Source organism: Heptranchias perlo, chromosome 11, assembly GCF_035084215.1.
Source record: "Heptranchias perlo isolate sHepPer1 chromosome 11, sHepPer1.hap1, whole genome shotgun sequence".
Taxonomy (NCBI): Eukaryota; Metazoa; Chordata; class Chondrichthyes; order Hexanchiformes; family Hexanchidae; genus Heptranchias; species Heptranchias perlo.
In genome coordinates this window covers 61,312,948-61,332,086 of record NC_090335.1, presented here as the reverse complement: position 1 = coordinate 61,332,086, position 19,139 = coordinate 61,312,948, and positions in this window count along the sequence as shown.

The following is a 19,139-nucleotide window of genomic DNA, read 5'->3' as shown; positions in this document are numbered from 1 at the left end:
GGATCCTGTTTTTCATAAGGACTTTTCTCTTTTTCTAATTTGTACAATTTTTATTCAACTTGTGGATATGATATGGGTTTTTGTGCGATTCTGCAGCTTTATTGCTTTCAGTACTTTGTGAATGGTTTCAAAGCCATGTCTTGAAGCAGCAGAATGAACAGGTGTGCTGTTTAAATTACTTTTCGAATTATGTATCTGCTTGGTCCAAATGTATCAGTATGTACTCTGCTGAAAATCATTGTGCAAATGGGAAAATTATATATTCAGGTCTTAATATATGAGTTCTTTTGGGAGGAAGTTAAATAAAATAGAAGGCAATAGCAATCCCCCAGCCCCACCCTGGCCACAAAAGGTGTCAGAAATATTGCAATTCTCATGAAAAGGCACCATCTCACTATTATGACACACACATTCATTTATTGTAAGCGTTCAAAAAATATTATTTTATTTGGTGTATGTTTCTTATTTTTCATGAAGTAAATAACTTTCTTGCAACTTTCAGCTCTTTTTGGTTTAGAAAATTACCCACAATGTGGAAGTTCCCAAATCAAGAATTGAATTGGAAAATGTTTATAATTTTTTTGCAGGGTATCTTTCCTCCAATTTCTCCAGCAGTTTTCTTGTGTCTGATCTCATTACCTCATAAACCACCTGCACTAACATCTCTCTGAATTGGCAGACAGGAGACATACAACAATAGCCCAGTGATCTTTACCTGTTGTTCCCCATTCCCCTGTTTACTTTGGTCAGGCATATGAAGGGGCTGCTCTACACTCCATTTCCAGGTCTCATGAAAGGTCCTCTATCTAAATATCGAACCAGATTTTCTCTTTTCACCTGCTGCTTATTTTCAGTGTTTGCAGTTTTTTGATGATTTGGTAAAGTTTTACAAAACACTTCATCAGGTTTGAAAACAGAGGTGTGCAATTATGTACACATCTGTAGTGACCATTTTTTATAGTTTAAATTTATAAGTAACTAAAAAGAAAACAATTATGACAAAAGTTTTTGATGCAGCAAATGTAATGCCTGCTGGTCAAGATACTGAAGTTTTAGCTGAGTTGTTAAAGCAACTCTTCCTGGCTGTTCTGGTGGTAGTTCAGAAATGTTTTAATACATCTTTAAAGATCGAGGCTCCTTTTCTACTTGTTCATCTTATGCCAGTATCATTAATTTGTTCACTCAACAAGTAATCTTCAAGAATCACTCAGGCGCAATCAAATATAAACGTTTACAAGAAAAATAGTCAGAGTGAAATAATTACAGCAAATTAAATGGAGAAAAGTGCTTTTCAATTATTTTTTATTAAAACCTATTAAAGCCTATTTTTGTTAAAATAGTAGACCTACAAAAAACCCATGGAATGGAATGATGATTGCTCAATATAATATCTAACCTGAATCTAAATCTACATTGAGCATTGATTTGTGTTGCCTACCTGTTACTATTTTTTCTTTTTCAGTTCAAAATCTCACTGTGCCCTGTAACAAATGCTTCCTGCTTATCAGCAGTGGCCCAGCCTCATTAGGAAGGATTTTTCGCCTGTTAGTTAATTGAGTCTCATTCTCACCACCTGCCACTCGCGAGCCTCATCTGCACACTAACAGCTCCTAATTGTCATCATACGGACAGCTCACTGCAACAACTTGAGAACATACCAGTAGCAGTGTGTGCAGCACAGGGTAACGTTTGTTCCACAGAGGGACTGGGAGGCGATAAATGGTACCATGTAACTATTTACCAGGGGACCAGCTGTTTTGCACGGAAAGGAACCTTTCGTAACATCAGGTGATGAATCTTCTTGTTGCCATGCCAGGCCTTGGTCTACTTGGATTTACTCTTTCATACACTGCTAAACAACTGTACAGGGACTACAGCAAGGTGGCAATTAAATACTGTTTGGGGGGTGGGGGGGAGGTGGGGTATAGTAGTGTTGCTATGGGCCGTGCTTTACCAACAGTAAATAAAGAATCTTAAGCACCGAGTCATTTAAGTTATATGGTAACAATAGTAATCCATCAGGCAAGACAATTGAATCAGAGTTCAATATCTTGTCAATACTATAGATTGGAGTTAATTCAGACTCTCAGAAACAAAATTAATTTACTGCACCTCTGATCCCCAACGCATTCTCTCTATTAAATTGTTTTGGATTGAGGGAATTGATCCACTTACTAATCCTGCTGCTAAGATAGTGGGACTGGATTGGGGTGGGCTTTTACGCTCGCTGATTTGGCCAAATGATGACTTCACGGGATTTCCCATGGTCGGCTAATTTTATGTATTCTGATTTCTGTTGGCCAACTGCCAGCTCATTTGGGTCTGGTGCTGGAGTTTGTTAGAGGAGTGCTGGGATATCGCAACATTACACTGTGGGAAAATTACAAGGGATATGTCACCTAAAGATAAGTGGCTACACATATGGGTTAGAAATATAAATGGTCTTTATAAAGATTACATGAAATGTGTAAAATGTAAAGTCTTTATGAAAACTGTATGGGGCAAAACATTGGCTGCCAAAAACCAGTGGTAGATAAAATAACGTGGAGGAAAGAAATGGGGTCAGTGGCCAGTGATAGAGCAGTGCAGCACCCAAACCCGTGTTTTGATAACTAGTGAGGTGGACCTGCTGCTGCATGAGATGGTTGCCCAATTTGGCACATCAGGGCATTTTCCCCATAGGACAACAATGCAGCATGCTGGCAGGAGCTGGTGGCCAAGCTCGATGCTGTGAGACCTAGGAGCAGATGTGGAAATAATTGGCAAATCGTGAGGAAGCTGCCAGGGTAAGCCTACCCAATGGTATTATTTACTATGTAGATGGCCCAAGTATGCATCCCACAAGGTGTTGCTGGGCAACTTGTTGCACATTTACTGCTTCCCCCTGCCCCCGTACTTTGGGCAATGCAGAAGTCTGTTGCCACTGGACAGGCACGTCACCTTCCTGGTGCTAGTCAGTGGCAAAGGAGACGAAGCAGCTAGTTTTGTTGACTGATGCATCAGCCACTAGCTTCATACATCCATAGATACACATTGGCTGATAGAGTAGACAATCCCTGTGCTAGACTGGAACAAAATAAAGGCAAAAAGTTGAGTGCACTGGTAATCTTGACTGCCACTAACAGTACTGTCCCTATGGTAAGTGTCCTTGCAGAAAATGGAACAGATCTGCAAGTGGCTCCATGTTGATTTAAAACCTGCAGAGCTAATTCCCCAGGGTCATTGCCAGGTAGATGTGTATTTATGGTTGGAAGCTTTTTGGTGAGAGCAGCTAATGCAGCTCTTGAACTACTTAGTGCATGAAATAGTGTGATTGGGGTACTTTCACAACAAATCCCAACATTAAGATAACCAAGGGCATTGCACTGGTATAGCTTCCAAGTAGATGCAGTAGCACACCCTGATGTGCAATGAATCTTGGCATTGTAGGTAATACGTTACAGATATTGACCTAGAAATTGGTTCAAGCTGGTAGACCTGAGGCGCACACGATATTGGGCATTGGGCCTCATTTAAATGAAACTGGCGAGCTGCAGACACATGCTGGGATTCCCGAGATAGCTTGCCAGCGTATCGGCATTGAATTTTGGGCTGCTGCATCGCTGGCAGCAGCCCTCGGGTAGGTCCTTGGCAATCAGGAGAGAGGGGGTAGGTGAACAGGAGTGGGGAAGCGATCAGGAGGGAGGTGCACGATTGGGAGAAGGGGAAGCGATTGGCAGAAGGAAGGGAGGGCGATCGGTAAGGGCGGAAGCGATCGGGAGAGGCAAGTGTGGGCAATCGGGAGAGAGGGGAAGCGATCGGGAGAGGGTGCGATCGGTAGGTGGGGAAGCAATCGGCAGAGGGAAGTGGGGGCGATCAAGAGGGAGCCAGCAATGATCTTTGGCACTGCAGTGGAGTCGGGTGGCTCTCCTGCTCCTCCCGGCTCCACATTCAGGTAAGTATTTTTTAACAAACATACCTTTGCATATGCAAAGAGCCTAACACCTGTTTCAGGTGTGAGCCCATAACGCTGCTTTTTCTGCCTTTACCAATATGGCGGGTGGCGCACCTTCAGCACAGAATGTGCACGCGTGTGCCTTCCGCCATATTGGATGCTTAGGCGCACGTTTTCCGCCTGGGAAAAGGGTGTGGTGCCAATAAATTTCTACGCCATCATCTTTGATGATCTTCCCGTTCTGCACAACCCTTAGAAAGAATTTCTATGCAGTCAGTTTCTCTGTGATGTTGGTAACAATGATCCTGCTGCTTCTTTAATTGCACAAATATTATCTCCCTGGTTTGATCTGGAAAACACAGGAAAAATAAATTAAGCTTTTACTGGACAAAAGCATTAATAATCTAAACGTTAGCAGAAACATAAATAAATTGTTAAAGTAATCCACAAAACATCAGTGGCAAGTTGTGAAACGTATTCAATAAATCTGGTAATTTTTAGGCTGGCACCAGAAAATGACCATGAAAGCTGCCGGATTAAAAATCCCAACTGGTTCACTAATGTCCTTCAGGGAAAGAAACCTACCACTCCTACCCAGTCTGGTCGACGTGTGACTCCAGTCCCACATTACTTAGTTGACTCTTAATACCCTCAGGGCAACTAGGGATGGGCAATCAATACGGCCTTGCCAATGTCGTCCACATCCCAAGAACAATTTTAAAAAGCTGCAAAATTAAAAACAGATTAATACTCTAAACATTAGCTAAAATAAATTTAATATTCAAATAGTTTTTTCTGTGCCTTTAAATTGGGACTTTAACCAGTTTTCCTTTGTAACCTATTTATAATGGGCAGGATTACTGTTTGGGTGAAACTTCTGCACAAATATAGGAAATGTGAATGGGCCTTCTAAAGGTCCTTATTAGTGAGTTGGATACATGCATAACTAGGCTCCTCCTCATCCTGAGCAGAACTGAATAACCAGGCATACAGCCAGCTAGGAAATCACCATGGGGTGGATTTGCAGCGGGAGCTGGCTGGAAGCACTTTCGCACCCAATTTCCAACTTGCCCAAATTCCCCTACTGATACCAATATTGCCAAGAAAATCACCGTTACCGCGTCTTTACTTACATTGTGTGCACCATGAACATATTCAATATTGGTGACCCAATAAGAGCCTTTCAGTCACAAAATATGCTGCTCCTTTAGCTTGTCATTTTTATTAAGCAAACACCGTCAAAAGTGGCTCTACAAAAGGCAGATCTCGGAAGCCAATGTGAGACTTCCATTTGGTGCCTCATGATATTGATTTTCACCTTTGGACAGCCTGCTATCAAACTCCTGAGCCCAACACAAACACTGTTCGAGCTGGTGGCTCAGTTCCACTACTCTCCTGCTGCCTCAGATAATGTTTTCCTTTTATCATGTGGTTACAGTATTTTTTTACTTAAAAGACCAATTGGCGTGTCATCTCTTTGTCAAGGGAAAATCAAACTGCCAATCACCTATAATTGGGTTGTAATTAAGTGCTGATTTTGTGTACCTTTGTTCCTGCTTATTGTATATTGTATAAGATTGTCTTCTTATCCCAAACTTAGAGAAAAAAGGACATGTGTACTGACCCCAAGAGACAATATTTTTTTGCAAATGTCTATTTGATGTCATTGGTATATCTCAAACAGGAGGCGAGCATTGAGTGATAAAAGGATGAAAAATGTATTCACTGGGCTCCAAGTTAGGACCATTGTATGGGAATTGCAAGAGGATGTGCAGCATAATCTAATAAATCATTCTATCAACCTGATCTGTAATCAGTACTCACAAAATTTTACAGTACTTGGATAACTAAATGCAAATTAAATTGACTAAGCTTTTGTTAAAGCATTTACATCTGCTAATCCAATAATGACTAGTTGCAGCATTGACTCAAAAAATCATGGATATAAAGCAACAACTGCTGTACAAACTGTTCCCAGGAACCAATATTTCCATTAAAATGTATTTTACGAATTTGCAAAGTTGTGTTTTCATTATGGTGACAGATGGGGGGGAATTTATTTCAACTTTTTGCACCTAGTAGTTAGCAGGTATGGGATTGAATGCAAAATAATGCTCTTTTTATGCAGTCTCATCAAGTTATCTTCATCCAAAGCTTACCCCTTTGTGCACCTAATAGATACTGTTGTTTTCCACACTGCGGCCGAAATTCCATGGGGCTTCTGTTGGTCTCTTGTTTTGGGTGGAAGACTGATGAAACTCTCAGAAAAGGGCAGATCCCCTGGGAGTTTACTCTTTGCCTTGTAAAGGGTGGAACTTCCGCTGGCGCCTTACAAGACAAATGACACCCGGGGTGCGAAGCCCGAGGATTCCCTAAGTCAGGAAATTCCATTCCCTAGGCTGGAATGGGACCTGACATAGTAATGGTGGCTGGTACACTGTGTGAGTGAAGTGTACCAATCGCTACATGCACACTTATGGGCCCCACAGGTGGGGTCCAGACAAGGCTAGAGACTTGGACCTCTGAAGAATTTTAAAATTTAAAGAAACACAAATTGTCCTTTCTCAGGGGGCCGATAGAACCTTTGGTGCGGTCAGGGGTGAGAGGTCTCCTGGGCAACTCTTCCCACAGTGGGAGAAACCTGGGGCTTGATTTTAGGAGGGAGGCGGGTTGGAAGCCGGGGGTCGACTGGGCGCATGGGTAACGTGCCCAGTGAATTTGGGGTGCTCTGCACGTGATCGCAGCCTAATTGAAGCCTCTTACCTTGGCTTCCGGGTTTCGCGCTGGAAAGCTGCGCAGCAGGCGGATTGCGCACCCGCATCATAGGCTGTCAGCTGGAGGAGCCCTATTTAAAGGGGTAGTCCTCCACTGACTGATGCTGCAGAAAGGAGCCAAAATTACAGCATGGAGCAGCCCAGGGGGAAGGCTGCTCCCAGGTTTAATGATGCCTCACTCCAGGTCCTACTGGATGGGGTGAGTAGGAGGAGGACAGAGATCTTTTCCCCAGCAGACGGGAGGAAGTGGCCAGCCTCTGCCACCATGAAGGCCTGGCTCGAGGTGGCAGAGGAGGTCACCAGCACCACCAACATATCACGCACCTGCATACAGTGCAGGAGGCGCTTCAATGACCTAAGTAGGTCAGCCGAAGTGAGTACACTTACTCATTCCCCTACACTCTGTCTGCCACATCACCGCCCCCACCCCACATCTCCTTCTACACTGCCAACACTACTCTATCACATCACTCCTCACACCCACTCATAGGAACATAGGAACAGGAGTAGGCCATTCAGCCCCTCGTGCCTGCTCCCCCATTTGATAAGATCATGGCTGATCTGTGATTTAACTCCATATACCTGCCTTTGGCCCATATCCCTTAATACCTTTGGTTGCCAAAAAGCTATCTATCTCAGATTTAAATTTATAAATTGAGCTAGTATCAATTGCAAAGCTCATCCTCATCTTACCTGCACTTACTCACCTCACCAGTACTCATCCCGCCACTACCACTCAACCCAATCCTCATACAATCTCATGGCTCCATCTCATACTCACCTTCTTATGCATCTCTTTCACGGTCAGCCTCACTCAACCTGCCACTACTTGTGCTGCAGCCACAGGGCATGCATCACATATGTGCAGTAGGAAGCGTAAGGCAAATGTGTTGTGAGCATGAAGGGGATGCACAAGGGTGTTTGAGGGTTTGTCATGGTTTTTACTTATATTTGATTTCTGATCAACTCAAATTACATATTACATTGTCATCACTACTGCCACGTCTTTGAAAATCTTGTCTGGTTTGTGCAATAATGCCCTTTCCTGAGGATCACAATGAAGACCCACACCTGATGCCACCCATTGTGTCACTGCAGAGTGAGTGTAGGTGTATTTGCAGGGCTCTTTTGTGCAGACGACTGAGAGATGTCAGCGATGTCCCTGGTGGCACCCTGGAAGGATGCGGAGGAGAAGTTGTTGAGGGCAGTGGTGACTTTGACAGTGACAGGTAAGAAGATGGTGCTCGGGCCAGCCGGGAGCAGCTCGGCATGAAGGAGGCTGCAGATGTCCACGACTACATGTCGAGTGACTCTGAGCATCCGTGTGCACTGCTGCTCAGAGAGGTCCAGGAAACTGAGCCTCGGTCTGTGGACCCTGTGGCGAGGGTAGTGCCCCCTGCGACACATCTCTCTCTGCAGTTGCCCTCCCTCCTGCTGTGCAGGTGGATGTGTCACAGCACTGTGTTGTGGAGCTCCAGTGTCAGAGGTGGACGGCGTGGCCAGCGAGGCTCGTGATGCTGTTCGTCCTCCGAGGAGGTCATGACTGCAGCTACGGCGGCCCCCATCCAGAAGATGTACATTTGAGGGGGTCAGCAAGGCAGGTAAATGTGTCTGCACACCGGGGTTGAGGTTGCAAGTTTGTGAATTTTATTGTTAGGAGGGGGGTGGTGGAGGCCAAACTTTGTCCAAAGTGACAGGGTGGCCTCCTGCAATGAGTGAGGGTCTCCCCCCCACCCCACCTATCAAATGGACCTTTGCAGCTGCCACAGGCTGGTGGCTGCAACACGACCATTTCAACTGGGAGTGTTTCCCCCAGTACGGGAAACAGTCTCAGTTTAGTTGAAAATCCCACCCCTCCTAAAATATCCGACAAATCAGGTCTGCAAACGACCTGAACTATCTAATTAATTGGTTTAAGTGGGATCCCGCCGGCTTTAATTGCCAGTGGGATTCCCGCATACGGGGGCTGCGCGCACATCTAAGGGGAACCCGGAAGTGGGTGGGTTGGAGCCGGGCTCCGAACCTGCCCCGGGAATCCCCGATTTTCGGTCCCCCCCCCCCCCGCCCCGGCCACGAACCCACCGTAGCGGACGTCCGAAAATCGAGCCCCTGGAATTTGCAGAGGGCATGGGCAGGCAGGTGCCGGAGATGCATACCAAGTGGCACTTGTTCCTGTCAGATTCATGCAAATGAGGTGATCTCCAGCTAACCTTGCAAATTTTTAGAGTGTCAGTGCTGGAGGGCACTCTCAGGTGCAATCCCAATATAAGAGCCAGGATCACGGCTTAAGGAATTTCAGGCCCAGCTAGTCCAAGTGGTTTTTCCAAATTATAATACTAAATTATGGACAGTTCAGTCAGTGTACTTGGACACCTTAAGAATAGGATTGAGACGACCCAAACTGATTTCATATTTTATCCACAGAAAGTGGAGGCTTTCAACCCATCAGTCAGAACTGCTTTTGAACCCAAGTCAATATGGCACTACCCTTATCTTCGAATGATAAAGCGAATAGAAAAAGTGTAGAAATGAAGCAATACAATGTTTGAAGATATGAAGTAAATAGCGAAATTGCTGAAAATCTAAAACATATTCAGTAAATGCGGGAAAAGCACAGCAGGTCAGTCAGAATCTGTGGAGGAAACAGATAAAATGCTGCAGATGCTGGAAATCAGATAAATTGACTTTATTTGTAACTCAGTTTACTAATTGCTTTGTAATTTTCTACTGAGCACAAGCTATAGCCCTACACTAAGGCATTAATTCATTGATACCCTGGCTGCTTTTATACTCCACAAGACCAATGCTAGCACTACCAGTTCCTGAAGTGTGGGACAGCACTATTCCCAATGAACGGGTCTCGCACAGCTGGCTGCAATCTAAAGGCAAACCTGCCGGGATTCGCTAAGGCGGTTTATAACAGGTCTTTCTGGTGGCCTAGCGGATTTACCTTCAGTTTGCAGCCGGCTACACGAGACCCTTGTATCAGGAACCAAAGGTGCTAGCATTGTCTTGCATAACATAAAGGCAGCTTCTAAGGCATTGACACACTGAGTCAGAGAACTCACTCCTTCATTGACACAATGAACTAATAGGTTGCACTGCTAATCATTTGTTAACTCGGCCTACGTTACATTAGAACCATCGCTTAACGGTTTTGTAGATTATATCACATTAGAACTACACAGGATGATATAACCCAGTGGGCAGTGGTTTCCTCATGCATTTCCAACCTCGCTATAGGCAGAAGCGGTGATTAAAGGAAAGGATCTTCCCTCCACATAAGGAGAGGAGAAAAATTCAGAGTCAGTGATCAGCAATTCTCTTGTGCACCTCTCCCAGCAACCAGCTCAAAAATGCCATTGACAGAGACATTGGAGGAGATTAGTTGCCTGCCTTCTAAGATGTAGAATGGTGCATTATGCAAGCCTTGTAAAAGGAACTTGTACCAGAAAAAATAACAAAAAATGGGAGGGGAGAGAAGTTCCAAAGGATCTTATAGAACTGTATCTATAGGACTCTATAACACATTTTGAAAACTCCAGCATGTACTAGGATCCCATATAAAATTCAGTTTCCTTTTGCAGTGTTGGTGATAAATGCAAATAACAAATTCGAATTGCAGCAGGTAATGCTTCTATTGGTACAGACCTGAAGTTGTAACACAGAACTCGGTCACTTATATCTACTATAGTCAGACAGCAACTCTGATGCCATATAATTTTCAAATGCTAAAATATCTTTTGATACAAGCTGAAAGAGAACTGGTGTAAATGAGCTGTATTAATAAAATTCTGACTGATTAGTAAGGGATGTGAAAAAGCCTGCCATATTTGATCATCCAAATTAGCTCTCTTCGTTTTCTGATTACTTCAGTTATACAAATACAAATGCTATTATTAGTTGGGATAAAAGTGTTAGAAATATCATAATCAATAGTTACAGATATTATTGTATTTGTACAATCACTCCTACTAAATGGGATCAGTGGTATATGTCAGTACTGTGTTTGGATCTGTCAGGCTGCATTGTCGGATGACTGGCAGTTTGACACTGTTTTGTCACTGTTAATTTGGGCCCTTCATGCGACACATTGGCTGGGCTGCTGCTGATCTGTACCCAATAACAGCTGAAGCTGCATCTGCCATGCTTCATGGGTCTGCCAGTCCATGCTGGGTGGCCAGATGCTTCTGTTTATATTTGGCTCATTGCTGCCTTCTGGCCAGACTATAGCAAGCATTAGTCTAATATTCCAACACTGGTTTACACATTGCTTCATGAGAATGCATCCATTTTGCAATGGTTCTGTGCAATGGACAGGCATTGAATTCTTTTCTATCATACTACAGAGAAGCAGAAGGATAAATGGCGATAAGTTAAAAGGGTCTTTCTTTTTTGTCTTTAGAATCACTTACTATAATTGATGAATGAAAAATTCACCCAAACCCTGAAGCCCCGATTCTAACTCGGAACGCAAGTGTAACATGGGGGTAAGTGTAAACGTCAGGCTCGAATGGCCGTGCTGGCATCAGGCTTGGACCATTTTAACTTCCGGGCCTCATTTCCATTTGACTGATGGGCTACACTCACAATCGTGTTGGGAATCAGATTGCCCACCCAACTGCCGCACACAATTTTTGGCGCGACGACCTAGGCTTATTTAAAGCGGGGCTGCACCTTTTAAAGCGAGGTTGCATCCCCTGCTTGGATTTTCACTAGTGCAACTCTGGAGGATTTGTTTGCTGCTCAGATGAGTAGAAGGTCTGCCTCCTGCTTTTCAGGTCCCTCCTCGGGGGTCTTAATAGAGGAAGTGCGGGCAAAGAGGGAGATTGTCTTCCCCACAAGCCTCACCCAGGCCCACAGTTGTACAGGTGTGGACAGAGGTGGCTGACAGGGTCAGTGCCACCAGCACCTCCCCCTGGATTTGGCTTCAAATGTAGAAAGAAGTTCCATGGAGAGAGATGAGAACTTCAAGTGTCCAGCCATGAAACGAAAACTGCCTGCCTCACACAAGCAGTAGTACCAAGTATTGGAAAGCCTACCAGGCTGAAAGTGTGGAGGAGTCCATTTCCAGTATGTGTAGTGGTGTCAACTTGCATGGCATCAGCACTCTGCAGTCTACCCTGGAGAGTGTGGTCACCTCTAGGGACACTGCAGCCAGGCCCCCACAAAGAGAATCACTGTCAACAGCCTTTACAACTTTGGTGGAAGCTCAAATGGCTGCCATGCAGGCTCTGAGCTCCATCTTGGCGAGATTAGTGCACTGGATAAATAGGGACTTTCAAGGAGTCACTCATCTTTTGCAGATGAGTGGAAACTCCATGGGAGTGGCAATGGCACAATGGGAGCAGTATGTGTTACCCACTCTCAGCACCTTTGCATCTTCGCCATCTTCAAACAATACCCGCCACGGTGCCAGGAAGTCAGCTGGGCGAGACTGTCCCGGCAGCAGCCAAGTTGCAGCAATCCGCAGCCGGACCCTCACGGACTCGAGCACCCAGAAATCACCGGCCACGAGCATCTCAGGGGTCCCAACATGAGGAACAGTAGCTTTCTACCAGCTTTGCTGAGGCCACTAGAGGAGCACCTCAGAGGAGTAATTGAGTTAGTACACCCCCTTTTCTGAAAAGTACTATGGGTTGATCACTTAGGTGTGGAATGAATGGAAGCCAATAGTATGTTTGCCATTACATTAATTACCTTTATCACATTTGGCACTTTATTCTGCAGTTCACTTTAGGTATCATCTGCAAATTTGACCACTTTGCACTGATGTGACACTGTTCTGTGGGCTGAGCACTTGGTGCATGCACAGTCCTTTACTCTGAGTAGGCACCAATTCATGTTCCCTACCTTGAAATTCTTCCTCCCATGAGCAAAACACAGAGGAGTCAGCATTCACATTACTGACCACTTCTTGTATTGCCTCCTGCAGAGTAACTCTGTTTGGAGGGTTCCTCTTGCATCAAAATTTGACACCTAGCTGAGCATCTCCTCCTTCAGCTGGATCATTAGGGATGGGCAATAAACGCTGGCCTCGCCAGCGACGCCCACATCCCATGAACGAATAAAAAAAAATCTCCAGGCTCTCTCCAATGAAGGGGTCAGTTCTTGTCGTTCCTCCAGCCATCATCTTTATCCAGCAGTCAGCCTCTATCAAAAACAGTGCACTACGCCTTTAAGTGCAGCTCTCCTTTAAAAGCTGTTGTACTTTTGGATTCTTTCAGGTACAGTAGCAAACAGGTGACTCAGTGCTTCCAGCGCACATGAAAAAACACACAGGGAGCTACACAAATCACTTAATTAGCTGGCCCCTCGGCAACGTGCAACCGAAGTGGGTGCACTCACAAGCACCAGGGTCATGGCCCATTTTTGGGCTGATTGAGAATCAGCTCTACAGTACCTGTTCTAAAGCATTTGATCATTTCAAACATTTTTTTTCATGGATCCTAGCAATAATTTGTCTGGTTGGGACTTTAAAGTAAAATGTGCCATTTTATTTTGGATTTTACTGCCTTTAATATTGACCCCTCCGCTGCAGGCTTTTTTTTGTTTTCAGTTTTCTATCTATGTATCAGATGCAACATGTTATATGCCGTTATAAAAATAAAATGTGTGACGTCCTTCCACCTGCACATTCAATGAAATAGAGTAAAAATAAGTTTTATTCCAAAAGGGAATGTTGCACCTTTTTTTCCAGTTCCTTTTAGCTTTATCCTCATTGCTTCACTCTTGAAGATAGCAGCTCATGCAAGAGTATAGTTCCACAATGGCAGTGATGCCCTCTGGTACCTTACCTAAAAGCCCAGCCTTTGTATGTGAACCCAGACTGTAACTGTTGGTGGTCTGCTTACTATGAAACTCTTTACAGCTGATCCCAACCATGTCTTCACCGAGTATCCACACACGCACTTCTAACAGAGTTCACTGGATAGTGAGTGGAAGCAGGAGCCCCAGTTGACTTGCCCCTCCCTAGCCCAGGGAGGATAAGGCCAATTGTAGCATCCGTCTAAAATGGCAGTTAGCTGATGGATTACAAAGGCTTATGTGCAACTGTCATGTTTTACAAATTGTCCTTGCTTTCAATTAGTATTGGGTAAGTGAGTCAATTAAAAGTTATTGTGCCAATGGCTGCAGCTGACCAAATATTGCTTTCCTTTACTTGCTGTAGTGGAAGCCAAGTGATTTTAAAGTCTGTTCACATTGTAATTTTATCCACCTATCAAAATAAAATTAGATTCTTTTTATGTTGAGCTTTTTTTTTTATTCGTTCATGGGATGTGGGCGTCGCTGGCGAGGCCAGCATTTATTGCCCATCCCTAATTGCTCTTGAGAAGGTGGTGGTGAGCCGCCTTCTTGAACCGCTTCCGGCCCCATATCCTCTCCATCATAAAGACTGCCTACTTCTACCTCCGTAACATCACCCATCTCCTCCCCTGCTTCAGCCCATCTGTTGCCCTAACCCTTATCCGTGCTTTTGTCACCTCCAGCCTCAACTATTCTAATGCTCTTCTGGCTGGCCTCCCACACTCCACCCTCTATAAACTTCGCTCATCCAAAACTCTGCTGCCTGTATCCTATTCCATACCAAGTCCCACTCACCCATCATCCCTGTGCTCACTGACCTATATTGTCTCAGGCCCCCAAAGCCTCATGTTTAAAACACTCATCCTCATTTTTAAATCCCTCATAGCTTCATCCCTCCCTATCTCTGTAACTTTCTACAGCCCTACAACCCTCCGAGAACTCTGCCTTTCTCCCTCTCTGGCCCTTTGTGCGTCCCCCACTTCCTTTGCCCCACCATTGGCGGCTGTGCATTCAACTGCCTAGACTCTTAGCTCTGGAATTCCCTCTCCAAACCTCTCCACCTCTCCACCTCCAACTCTGTCTTTCAGACCTTCCTTAAAGCCCACCTCCTTGACCAAGCTTTTAGTCACCCCTCCCTCTTTGGCTTCAATTTATGACTTTTACACTTCTGTGAAGCATCTTGGGACATTTTTCTACATTAAAGGCATTATATAAATGCTACTAGTTGTTGCTGTTGTCGGTATTCTCAGGATGTGAGCAATGCTGCACTTATAACCCATCCCTAGTTGCCCTGAGAAAGTGATGGCAATGGGCCATAGTGACTGAGTGTCTTGCTAGGCCACTTCAGAGACTTAAAGAGTCAACCGTGTAGTGTGGGATCTGGAGTTGTGTGTCAGCCAGGTACTACAGGGGTGAGAAGCTCCCATCCCTGAAGGACATTAGAGGACCAATAGGGTTTTTACAACAATCTCGCACTTTTCATGGTATATTTCTTTCCTGCTGCCAGTCCACCAATCACCAGATTTGTTAAATTTAGTTTCGCAACTTGCAATGGTGGACGTAAACTCACTCTGGACTTAACCTCTGGGTTACTAGTCCAGTACCTGATACACTTTACTACACTACTATACTCATGCTATAATGGGAGGATTAATGTACCAGAGGAATGAGTTTAAATGGCTGAATGGCTTTCTCATCCCTGATTTTTCTTACATTCTTGTATACTAAACATACCCGACTAACCATAATGAGTAATTCTTACTGGCAATTGGCATTTAATTTTACACCATGGAGGATTTAAATTCAAATTTTATGAGTCTCCCGTGAGTTTTGGAAGAGCTGGAGACCTTTTATGTAAAAAATCATACACCCGATTACTTTTTTTTTTGATATACTAGTTTAAATTGTAATGTCAATATGGAATAAATTTATCAAACATAAAATGTTCCATCTGTTTGGAAGTTGTAGCAACAGTTCTTGCCATTCAGCGAGTGGGTACAAATGCCAATGGATTGCTCATCCATCTGCACAGAATGAGAGCACTTTCATATTTGTGTGTGACCGTACATGTTTTAATTTCAGGTCATGCTAAGTAAAACGGTGCAATTTACTGTGAGCAGATGGCCACAAATGCAGACTGCCTTAATTAACCAACTGTACAACGCGGGGGCTGCAGGCCGAAGCATATTGCAAATACCCTGCTGTAACCAACTGCATAATGTGCGTAACTGAAACACACAAGGAAAAATCCCACATCGTGGTGCTCGGAGCTGTGGGGGGTCGTCATCCAGTGTCTTCTTCTCGCAATGTACAAGTCCACTTCTTTGGCTGGGCTCAACTGCCAGCATCTGTAGAAATGGTGGCTGTCAAACCAAATTAGGTTCCACGGTTCATCAGTACAACAATTCAGAACTGGCACGCCCAAGGAAATGTTCCAAACAGTGAAATGGGATCAAACTGCGGCTTCCCAAGGAAAATGACGGGCTGATGGCTCGGTATGGTGCCCAGAATCTTTTAACCTCCGCAGTTTCATATTAACTTATTAACACAAACTGATCAAAAGGCAACTTTTGGAAACTATGCGAGAGGCAAGCAGCAGGAATTCTTTAAACAAAAGAGCTCGTGATTTCTTCAGCAGTGAAGGAATTTTTAGAGTCAGCGTCTGCCAAAAAACAGCAGAACTCTGAATTTATGACTCTAGTCAAATCCTAATGATTTTTTTTCAGTCAATAATTTATGCAGTTGAGTTTATATTTTATTTCTGTCAGCTGTGACCTGTTCTCGTTCAGCTATCCAGTTGACAGCTGTCAATCCAATATTGAGTGCATGTCTTTTGGAATCTAGTATTGTCAACGCTCGCAATTTTGTTCATGATTTATTGACTTTGCACTCTTGTGTGATATTGCTGGGAGCAAAAACAAATGATGTCTTTCTCTTTTCCTTTTATCTCCGTATATTAAAACAAGAGTGCAAAATCAATAAATTGTTAATGTAATCGTGAGTGTTGGCAATGATTGGAAATAGTGATAAACAGCGGTACAAATTAATGGTTCAGTATTGGAACTAAATGAATGGAAAGGATTTTCTTTCATTGGAATTCTACCCTTGGACTAGGTATGCCCTGCTTAAAGATAGCGGCACCTGATATATATGCACGCGACAGAGGCTAGTGTTCTAAGGCAATCAGTGGAGAATAATGAGGAAAGTCCATCTTTCAGTTTCCTAAAATCAATGATTCTATTTGTAAGACTGTCGTTCCACGGCCCACCTCCTCAAATGCTACAGATGGCACTGACAGCCCTATGGATTTCATAAGGACCACAATTAAGGAACAGCTTACTTGGACAAAAGCTACATGTCCCACAAGTGCAGATTACTTTTTTTTGTGTGTTTCAAACCAAGCGTAGACTTTGTGTGCATCTGTGTCTTTCAGGGAAGGGAAGCGAAGGGAGGCCTTTCAATCAACTCAAACCAACAGGAAACTTGTTTGTTGTTTCTTTTCAGAATGAGGAGACACTTGTTCACTTGATCACTGAACAATTATTTCCACGTTGGAATCCAGTCAGTTTTGTCTTGTACATTATCTTTGTGCTTTTGATTAGGAGATGTATTGCTTGAGTAGGTGTCTGTGGTAGGCTGAGCAGCCCTAGCTTCTGTTATTCTTTCACTGTTGTTAATGCTTATCATTGCACAACAGACAGATGAGACTATCTTTTTGGCAGCTTCTCTTTCCCTTATTAGCATCGACTTGTGCTGTTTTGAGAACACCATCAGCATTTAAACAGCAAGAGTTCACCCTTAACATCAGTAAATTAGTTTGCAGATAGTTAACTCCTGCATTGCAGTACCTTGAGTTTGCTGATGGGAGGCATGGTTATATGACAGTTTTAACAAAAAAGCACTAACAAATGTAAAGTATGTAAGTCAGGAGTCTTAATTATAAGCGAATTACATGGATATAACCCATCTGTGGTTTATCTTTCAATTAACAATTATGTCCTAAAATGGTTCTTTCTGTCACACATTGGGATAGATTTTGACTTGGTGCGATAGTGTAAAATGGGTGATAGTGTCAGCAGCCCGTTTTACATCTCTCCCTATTTGTATTTCCTTTGAAGTCAATGGAAATAAAAATGGGGAGAGATGTAAAACAGGCTGCCTTCTCCCTGTCACCCGTTTTACACTATCGCACAAAGTCAAAATCTCTCCCGTTGTGTGGTAAAGAGGTCTTTTAAGAATTCTTAGGATGAGCAGATTTTTTTAAAAATCAGCCCTCTTACAACTGCACAGAAGCAGGCTGAGCACTCATTAATACCTGTTAGGAAATGCAGAGGTTTACCATCATGGTTAATTTTTTTTTTAAATTTAGCAAATTGGTATGAACATAGTCTTAATTTTTTTTAATAAGGGGTAGAGAAAAATAATTGGATATATTAGGGTTGATTTTCATCTTTGGTGCACATCGGGCGGGTGGTGGGCAGAGTGATCAGAATGTCCGCCCAATGTCGCCAGCGAGAGGCCCGAACCATTTTGATGGTTGGGCCTCATTTGCATTCTAGTGGCGAGCTTCCTGTGCATTTCCTTTGTTGATAGAGCTCGCAGTTTTTGAAGGGTTGGATATCCAACAGGGCAGCCACATAGCATGGGCCAACAGCAGCAGGTTAAAGGGGATGGCAGGGCCAATTGTGGAGGAGAGGCGACAGATGTAATTAAGAAAGGCATTGAGGACTTTGAACGAGGAGCAAGAAGAGCAATGAAGCTGATGCTGAAGCCACAAAACTGCCACAAACATAAATTTTAAATCTTGTCAGACCTGCTTCCAGCAATCCGTTTAAGTGATGCTAGTCCTGGTCGTTTCCTACTCTGTATAGTGGTCATGCTGTACTTTACCAAAATGTCATTGGGGTCCTAATAACATCATAGAATGCTGACTTGCATGGCATAATGAGGTTCCTGCCTTTTTCCTGCGGGAGTGCTGGCTGCCTAAACCGCTCAAAAATTACAGCCTGCGTGCCTTCAGCGGGAAGTTGGCAGGAAGTGGGTTTTTAAAAATTTTGTTCTCGCTACTGCCCTGTTCCCACTGAAAGATCGGGGTCATTTTGTCTGTTCCCCTCCCTCAAGAACATGAGGAAGCAAATGAGAATTAAAGGTTCTACCTGGCAGTGTTGAACCTAGAAATTGGTAATAATTAGTCACACCCCAAAACAGAATCACTGGTTGCAGTCTACAAGTGTAATATAAATGTAGCTTTTTTCCTTCCTTCCCCCCGCCCCCCCCGCCCCCACCCCACCAAAGGTACTGAGGTTCCATAGATGATGCCACCCTTCAGTATCTGACCTAAGTGACCAGTCTTCATGAGCATGGGCAGTGAGTGTCAGCAGGCCATTCAGCCATGGCGGGCAAGGAATAATAGCCAAACCCAACTCACCAGACATCTATGCATACGTACTTTCCAGCAGGGTTTACTAGATAACAATCAGGAATCTTGATTGTTTCTAATCTGCCTAGCCCAGGAACACTGAAATTAATGTTAGTGTTTCCTCCACTGTCCCAGATAACTCAGCATAGTCATAAATTGAACCTGGAACCTTTGTGGCTCAGTGCCACACCTTGTAGTGTATTAC